This window comes from Phaethon aethereus, assembly GCF_964289735.1.
Source record: "Phaethon aethereus genome assembly, chromosome: 2".
Classification (NCBI taxonomy): domain Eukaryota; kingdom Metazoa; phylum Chordata; class Aves; order Phaethontiformes; family Phaethontidae; genus Phaethon; species Phaethon aethereus.
In genome coordinates, this window is record NC_138582.1 from 127,226,588 (window position 1) to 127,235,127 (window position 8,540).

The window sequence follows — 8,540 nt, forward strand, 5'->3', positions numbered from 1 at the left end:
AATACCACATAGAAGCTCTAATCAATGATCTGGACTCCACTGTACCAGCCATTAGATGGGTACAAGCAGAAGATTATTTCTTTCCTACAGAATTTCATTAAGAGATCCAAAGCAGAAGATTGACCTAGTGGGAGGAAGAAGCATTTTCGAAATCTATGTAAGCACAAACACATATTTGTCAAAATGTAAATTGTCATTCTTCCATTCACTTTACTTTGTTCTGAATGATTACGTTTCTACAGCCCAAAAATCATCTGATACATGTTTTTGTTTTGCACAACTCGTAAGGAGCTTGATAGACCTAACTATGCTCTCCCCCCTTCATAAATTTAGGGTACAATTAGTTAAACTCTTGGTTTAGTCAAGTCTGAAAGTTATTCAGAGCATCATCACTTTTATCAAGAGATATTCAGCATGAAACAGAGGTCATGTGGACAGCAATAACTATAAACAAGAACATTCTGCAACTCTATCAAAACATTAGGAAGCCAGAAACCATATCAAATGAAGCAGGACAGATTGTTTTACAATGCAAACTCATTGGTAGAAGGGATGAATAGAAAAAATTAGTTGTGGTTGTAAAGCAATCATGGCATTGTATTATAAGCATATGGGGTTAACAGTTATGGTTAACCATTACACCAGAGGAAATAGTTCTAGTGCCATAACACTTAAAATCAGCATTCAAATGTGCTCTGGTCAAGATACAACCTATCAGTAAGTCTCAATCGAACAATCTCATTCAAATTAGCTAACACAGAGCTCCTGATACCTAATGTTTACAAAAAAATTGATAAATATTAAAGTAGTAAAATAGAGGTCAGTTTTAGGGAAGTTTTCAAACTAGTAACAGAGTGATCTTCCCTTTCTTTTCACCTCTTCGAAGAGTAGCTCAATGTAAGCTCCATTTGCTTCAGAAAACAGTGTTAGTAAAACATAGATCAGAATCAGGTCATAAGTAGATAAAAACATAGCAGAAACTAGAGTAGTTAGGAGGCAGGACTGACTGAAGCAATTAAGAAATACATCCCCATCACTGCTTGGAGCCCTAGGTCAATATGGAAGACCATGCATCTAGCCCACCCTAAATCTGAAAGTCTGTATTTGTTAGAGAAGTGAGAAACCTCTTGTGCACAGTGATAACAACTCTGAATGTCCCTTCTTGCTTAAGGAGAGAGATGGCCTCAGGCAAAGCAAGAATCTTGCAATGAAAAATCCTAGTGTCCATCAGACTTTGTGGGTAGGACTTGAAGGCACTAGTCAGTGTATGAGTACACACAGGATGGATCACTTGTGCCCCAGGAGGCTTAATGTGAAATGTATTGCCAGCTTTTGATTAGCAGCAATTGGAGTTGGTTTATTATTTTAGTCAGAAAAAGCCTGAAAAATCATATCTTACTGTGTGTTTTATCTTCCATTGCAGAAAACTAAAACAGTAGCAGCAAATAAACCTTGTACCAATGCAATGTGGAAATCGCAAGTTCAGCAAAAATGAAGAGACACAAAAAATTATTGAAGTTAACAGGTTTGAAAAGACCTTTATAGGGAGACAAGGTGAACTGGAGGTGTAAATAAGTTTTTAAAATTGAATGAGTTTCCTAAGAAAGCTTTAAAACAGACAATGTACAAGGTGAGAATAAAACAAAGATTTAGAATGTCATTTAACCATGGGAATTCAAACCGGGGAAGGAGGCTACTCACCTCTGGGACAAACCCTCCAACTCCCCAGGGAAAATGCTAGAGAGGACGAAACTGAGAACTGCCCCCGCAGGAGACGGACCGTGGCCACACAGAGACCCCACCCACAGCAATGCCTATGAATACGCCAGAAGGCACTGAAAGCCAGCTCCCATAGATCAGCAGGGTGCAAAAACACATGAGGACCAGGACACACACATAAGCTTCCTAAAACATGTCAAGTGCCCCAGTGGGAAGGAGAAATGTGTAAGGGAGGTTGTGTATCATCTCCACGGCAAGAACATTGGTGTGACAAGGACAATGACAAAGGCCTTGTCTATGTTCTCTTGATCCACAAACAGAACCATGTAAAACAGGCCAATACCACAGAGCCATCACTTCTTCCTTTTCTTCTCATCTAGAAATTGTCCCAAAACACATGATGTTTTGGTGATATCAGTTAAGGTGACAGCGTTTACCAGCATTTGGCTCAAGATCAAGCTATTGAAAAACTTCTCAGACCCTCAGAGCTCCTTCCAAGACAGCCCCAATTACTTCTACTGCAAACCGTGAGTCACCAAAGAACCACCTAAAGAACTCAGCTTTTGCAGTTTGTGAGCCCTCCATTTTCTCCTCACTCATCTGTGCTGGCAGGTTGATTTTCTCCTCAATCTAGACTAAAAAAAAAAAAGACATCAATTTATTTTTTCGAATACTAACAAAACCCAATGGGAGAATCAGGCAAGAAGAAAATTGCAGGCTTTTCAATCTCCTATTGTAGGGAAGTATGCTGGAAAGACATTCATAAAATGAATTGAATGTAAAGAGTACATCCAAGAGTGCAGATTAGTGAGGAACGCATGTGCTAGGATTTGCATAATTCCAGCTGGTTGGTGGAACGTTTCATATTAACAATAATGCTAAAAATAACATATTTTGAATATACTTGAATAGACTATGCTTAAGCACTGCTGTTTTCTTCACAGTTGATGGGTGCTCTATGAGAATCAAAGGCAAATGCAGAGCAGGAAAATTCATCCTCAAGTGAGGTGGTTGCAGACAGAATTGCAAACAGCATTGTAAACAGCTACAGCTACTGCGGTGAAAAATGCCACATAACCAAACGAGATAAAATTCCTCCACCTACTTATCAATAATCCTTTAATGCCTGCACTAATCCAGATGTTATGTTATTGTTCAAGTGAAGTTCAGATCTGTTTGATAGTGGGTCTCAATTAAGCGTTGCAAGGCTGAGAGACTCCTGAAACTACATTGTCTTAAAAACTCACATAGTTCCAAGGGTCTTTACTTCAGTGCCTCTAAGCTTTGAACTGCTAAAAAGATATTCTGTCTTTTAAGCTTTTAGTTTGGTCTCTACCTAAGGCTGCTCTACCTCTAGCTCATAATTTTATTTTGTGTCTTTTGATTTGGTGTTTTTCTTAAAGCCCAGCTCCTTCAACAATATGTTTATGTAAGGATTTCATTTTTTGCTTTAAAATAAAACCCCAGATGCTCTTAGCCTTCACTATTGAAAAGAGGAGTTTTGAAAACATCACTAAGCTGAAGATAAAAGACCAAAAACTAGAAGGCAAATAAAAAGAATGCACATTTTGTTTTAAAGCCTCATACCTTTTTCAGCCAACATCATGATGTTTGTGAAGTAAAACACGATTTATAAAGGTTGGAACTGGAGAAAAAATACCAGGAAAATGCCTTTTCCTGCAAGCATGAAGATACCCATTTAACTGTACATACCAGTATTCCCAACAAGTTAATGGAGTCATCCACATGCATAACTGTGAAGATGTATGAATACTCACAATATGTGGCAAACATCAGTGGAAAAAGCACTTTTTGCTGACTCAGGCTGGATAGCAAATTCTATTCACTTTTGTATCTATGTATTAAAAGTGAGTATCAGCTTTGAGGATGTAACCATGGCTCAGCCAACAGACCATGCAAAATCTAGACTGGAAGTGTTGCGTGTAAACATGCAGTAGGAAGGAAAAAAAAAAAAGAGAAAGAACATCTACTGAGCTCTGGAGCTATCAGATGCCTAGACCAATAAATAAAATGGGTGCAGTGGCCTGTGAATATAAAACACCAATTATGTAAGGCTAAAGTTTGGATGATAAGGTGACAAAAAGAGAAAGTTGTGAAAGTGAAAATTTCCTGAAAGACTATGTCAGCAGCCTCCATTAAACTCAGAAAAACCCAGTGCGTAAGTCTGACTTACGAATGAACAGTAGATATGTGATTGACTCATTCATACCTCAGCTTTAATTTTTCAGTATGCCAGTAGCTTGATTTTCAGTCCCAGAGCACCTACAGCTCCACTGAAGTAGCAGGAAATGTGAGAATTCAGCCTCTTTGAAAACTCAGCTAAAGGCACTTGGAGTTATGAACCAAACGCAGACTCAGTTGCATGCCTATTACTGTATGATCATCATGACTACTCACAAATTAGGCACACAGTCGCACACATGGTCTTAGTCACATGGGGGAGAGTTTCAAAGACACATCATGGGATGATAGGAATCCAACTCCCCATAAAAGCACATACCTTTGAAAAGCTCACCCTGGGCTTTGAACAGCTTTTTTGCAATGGATCTCTCCTAGGATTTGGTGGTAATAGGAATCGTACCTTATATATTACTGGATAATAACTCAAGATGATTGAAAAAATGCTTGTTTTTTCACAAGAGGAGGGAAACTTTGCACATTGCTCCTGGGAAATGTATGTTGCAACAGGAGGAACAATCTAGGGCAAAGATCATGCAAGAGTGAAAAAGAAATATAACTGCTGCACTGCTACATCAAGGACACCTCATTTTAGTCCCCTAGTAAATTCTTTGTTTGTTTACAGTGAATTCATGCCAGATGGGAGCAAAAAAATAAACTACCTCCCAGTTAAGCTCATTCACAAAAAACACAATTTTGAGCCATCCCTTGCATGCTTCTGTTCCCTTACAGTCTAAAATTAACATAACCTAGTTTATTGGTTTTTCATACTCTTCAACGTTTGCCTTTTTATACTAGACCCAACACTTAGCTACAGAGCACGTTACTGGGGGCTGAGGGGAAAAAGTAAGCACCTTGATTAACCTCAGTCAAGAGTCTCAGTCTCATGTAGGATTCAGAGTATAATCATGCAGTCAGCTTTTCTAATCACCCAAATGTATTTCAAAAGCCTGCTTAGTTGAATCTGTTATGCTTTGATGGCATCAGGCTATACTATAAGGGTATGGTAAGGAAATATATAATATAAATTATAGCATTAATAAATAATCATTATAAGCTACAACCATACCTTTACATGCTCTTCTAGTCTTTACAGTGTAAAACACATTTAGGCAATATGTGAAACAAAGTTCCTTGGAGTATAGCATCTTGTGAGATGTTCTGAAGTAATGGCAAAATAGTGATCCATAGGGTAAAGCTGTGATTTCATGTGCAGTCTTAACTCTGGTGAAGTCAACGGGAATTTTGCTGCTGTTTGGGGAATTTGCCCTCTCCAGATACTGTTATCCACATTTTTTTCTGAAGACAATAAATAACATGCAGCTAAGCGGTTAGTTCTGAAAGAGGAGGACAAGAACATGACAAAAAGCCTTACAGCCCAAGTAGGACAACAGAGTGATACCACCTGGAGTCCGTGCAATATCTTTGCAAGAATAATGTTTATCACCTGTACCAGAAATCTGCTTATCAGCCCACACTACAGCTTCATGAGTCTCTTTCTTCCTCTGTTCCTTGGCAAAGGACAACTTTGGCCTCTTACTAGGGGAATTATTGTTACGGATAGGTGGATTATTCAAATCAGTTTCAAGATGATTTACGGTAAGCCTGATCTCTAGGAGACAGTTACGGAACTGGGAGTTGGACATCTGAATATTTTGTCTCAAAATTCATTTCTCCCAGTAGATGAATGCTTGATGCCATGGTAGGCTTTGGTAACAAAAAGAATAATAGATTCTTCACCATAAGCCCTATAAAGCTTGATTCACCACCTAATCCCATATTTAACAGAAACAAAGAAGATGAGCAGAGCATAATATTGATGGCCAACTTTTACCCAGAGAACTTGAACATGTAGTCTGACATCCTGGAGACCTGATCTTCAATTTGAAAACAGAATATAACCTGAGCTAAAGATGATGTTGGACTACTACCAAAATATTATCTGTCCACAGAAAACCTGCAGAGGAGGGAGGAAATATTTTAGGAGTCATCACTAATTGATTATCCATGATCTAAGGAAAAAAAAAGAAGTGAAGACCGCATTTGAAGAGTACATGATATCTGGAATAGTTTCATGGGCAACTGATGATGTTATGTATTATCTAGTCTTCAAAATGTTAGCTTTTCCTGTCTGTACCTTTTATTTTGCTAGAGTCTCATTTCAGCCTGAAACTTTTCAGCAAAGTATCTTTTTTTAATTTAGTTACAGGAATAGTCAGAAGTTTTGTACTTTCTGAGTTGGATGCAAAGGACAGATGCTTATACATGCTATGGTACAGTTGATTTTCTCATTAGTGCTTATACCGAGATAGGAGAGAGGATAGCATTTTGCAGGCTTTTTTACAAAGAAGAATACTGGGGGAAGAGTTGCAGTTACGCATTACAGTTCAGTCACTAAAGCTGGATTGAATCCATATGATTTGCTTACATCTTTGCAAGATCTTCAAGGCATATCAGCTGCAATGCGTTATTCACAATGTCAAATATTCTAGACAGGCCAGAAATAAATCTGTCTATGAGCTATGACTAAGAAATCATCCATCAGCATCACAAAAGTGATCTCTGCTGTATTCTAGTCCAAAGTCCAATTGAGAGGGTCCAACATATTGGCCAAGATCGGCTGCTTCTGAGGTTGGCTTTTTGCCATTTTCTCAGTCATCCCAGAAAGAAACAAGAAATTAGGCAGTGTGTTAGCTTGCCAAACCAATGACATCAAGAAAACTTTCAGTGCTGATTGGATTATTCTGTTTTCAGGGAAGGTGACAAAGGAAAAAAATATTTTACATTACGTATGTAATGGAAAGGCTTTTTAGACACTCTTCATAATCTGAGGCATATCAGCTTTTTCCCCCCCAGGTTCTTCCTCTCTCAAAAATCCTCTCCAAAGAGCTGATATGCATCAAATTCTGAATACCAGAAAGTCCTTATGAATTTATCATCTTATCTTCCTCTCAGGTTAAGGGATGAATTTGGTGGCAGACACAGGAGGAAGCATGGCACACATAAAAACCTTAAAATGGCATACAGTGACATTTTGATGATCCATCATGTGTCATGATCATAGGTAAGCATGGTATGGATACACGGCAGATCTTCATCTTAGTTGCAGAAATCAGGTGATTTGCGTACAGCAGCCGTTGACCAGTGGCCATTGGTACCTAACCCATCTCAGAGCAGCTCCTTGCACCTCAGCAGTAACACGTTCTACAGTTTCAGTGCAGATACCCCAGCACCTGCTAAACTGGAGGGAAGGAAAGCAACGAGCCAAGGTCCTAATTCTTTTTCACAATCTGACATAGCAGACCTTTAAAACAGGTCTAAAATGACAGAAAGGGGAGCAGAGGAAAATAATTTCATTTGATACATTGCCTTTGTGCCTGTATGGGTGCAGTGCGTAGCAATTGTTTTAAATGAGAACTTCATTCTACTGTAAGCCTACTGATAACAGAGGGTTTTAAAAGCATTCATCCTTCTATCTGAAGGACTCCTGTGTGTAGGTCACTGTTAGAAACAGCTAGTTTTGAAGGGGGGAAAGGGCGAGATATGCTAAATATTGCTCATTTCTGTTTGTCCAGCATACTTCGGGTTCCCTCCTCCTCCTCAAATCCTGTCCTTCATAACGCTCTGGACAAACACAACATGCATTACTGTTGTTTCAACTTCTGTCAACAGCAAACTTCAATAGAGGCCTAAATCCACTGCCACTGAAGTCAACGAGAGTACTGCTTTAACAGGACTAGTGCCGGTCGCTGCTGCCGACAGAGCCTTATAGCAAAGATCAGCCTGCCCTTGCACCACTTCAAGTGAAATCCCAGCCCCTCGGAACCCTTGCCTTAGTGGCAGTCACTGTGGAGAAGGGAAAGCATGAACTCTGGGTATTTCCTTCATCTTGGTTTTCTTTTTTTCAACAAAAGCAAAACAGGCAGCCCATGAACTTCCCTCTAGAACAGGGTGTACTCGACTCATATGCTTCAGTCTCGACAGCAAACAGCCCGTGTTGCTAGGCTTAATTGCTATCTGGCAGCTCTAACCACACAAACTTCTCCAGCAGTTTTTGGATGCTGCAATCCTGCGGCTCCCTGAAAAAACATCAGAAGCCGTTCCCCCTCCTGTATATTTTGGACATCCCTTGTCCCAAACATTCTTCTGTGCAGTTTACAGCGGGTAACAATTGACTACAACTCCACCCGTACCACATTGCAGGAAAGTAATATGTTTGTGATGGGATTCATCTCACCTAACTTACTTTATTTCAGAGTTAGGGCACATATCTAGGCTAGCCAGCTAATTCTCATTATAATCAGTGAGGGCACAGGCAGCTGAAGGCTCATTTCATTCCAACACAGGCTTCTAAATGAAGTGCAATGAATTTACCTCCTTAACTCCTTGACTGTAGAGGGAACCCACAGAATTAGTGGTGGTGAAACACTGTCACAGGTTTGTCCAGAGAGGTGGTAGATGCCCCATCCCTGGAAACATACCAGGTCAGGTTGGACGGGGCTCTGAGCAACCTGATCTACTTGAAGATGCCCCTTCTCATTGCAGAGGGGTTGGAGTAGATGACCTTTAAAAGTCCCTTCCAACCCAAACTATTCTATGAGTTTATGAATTAGCTCGGGCTA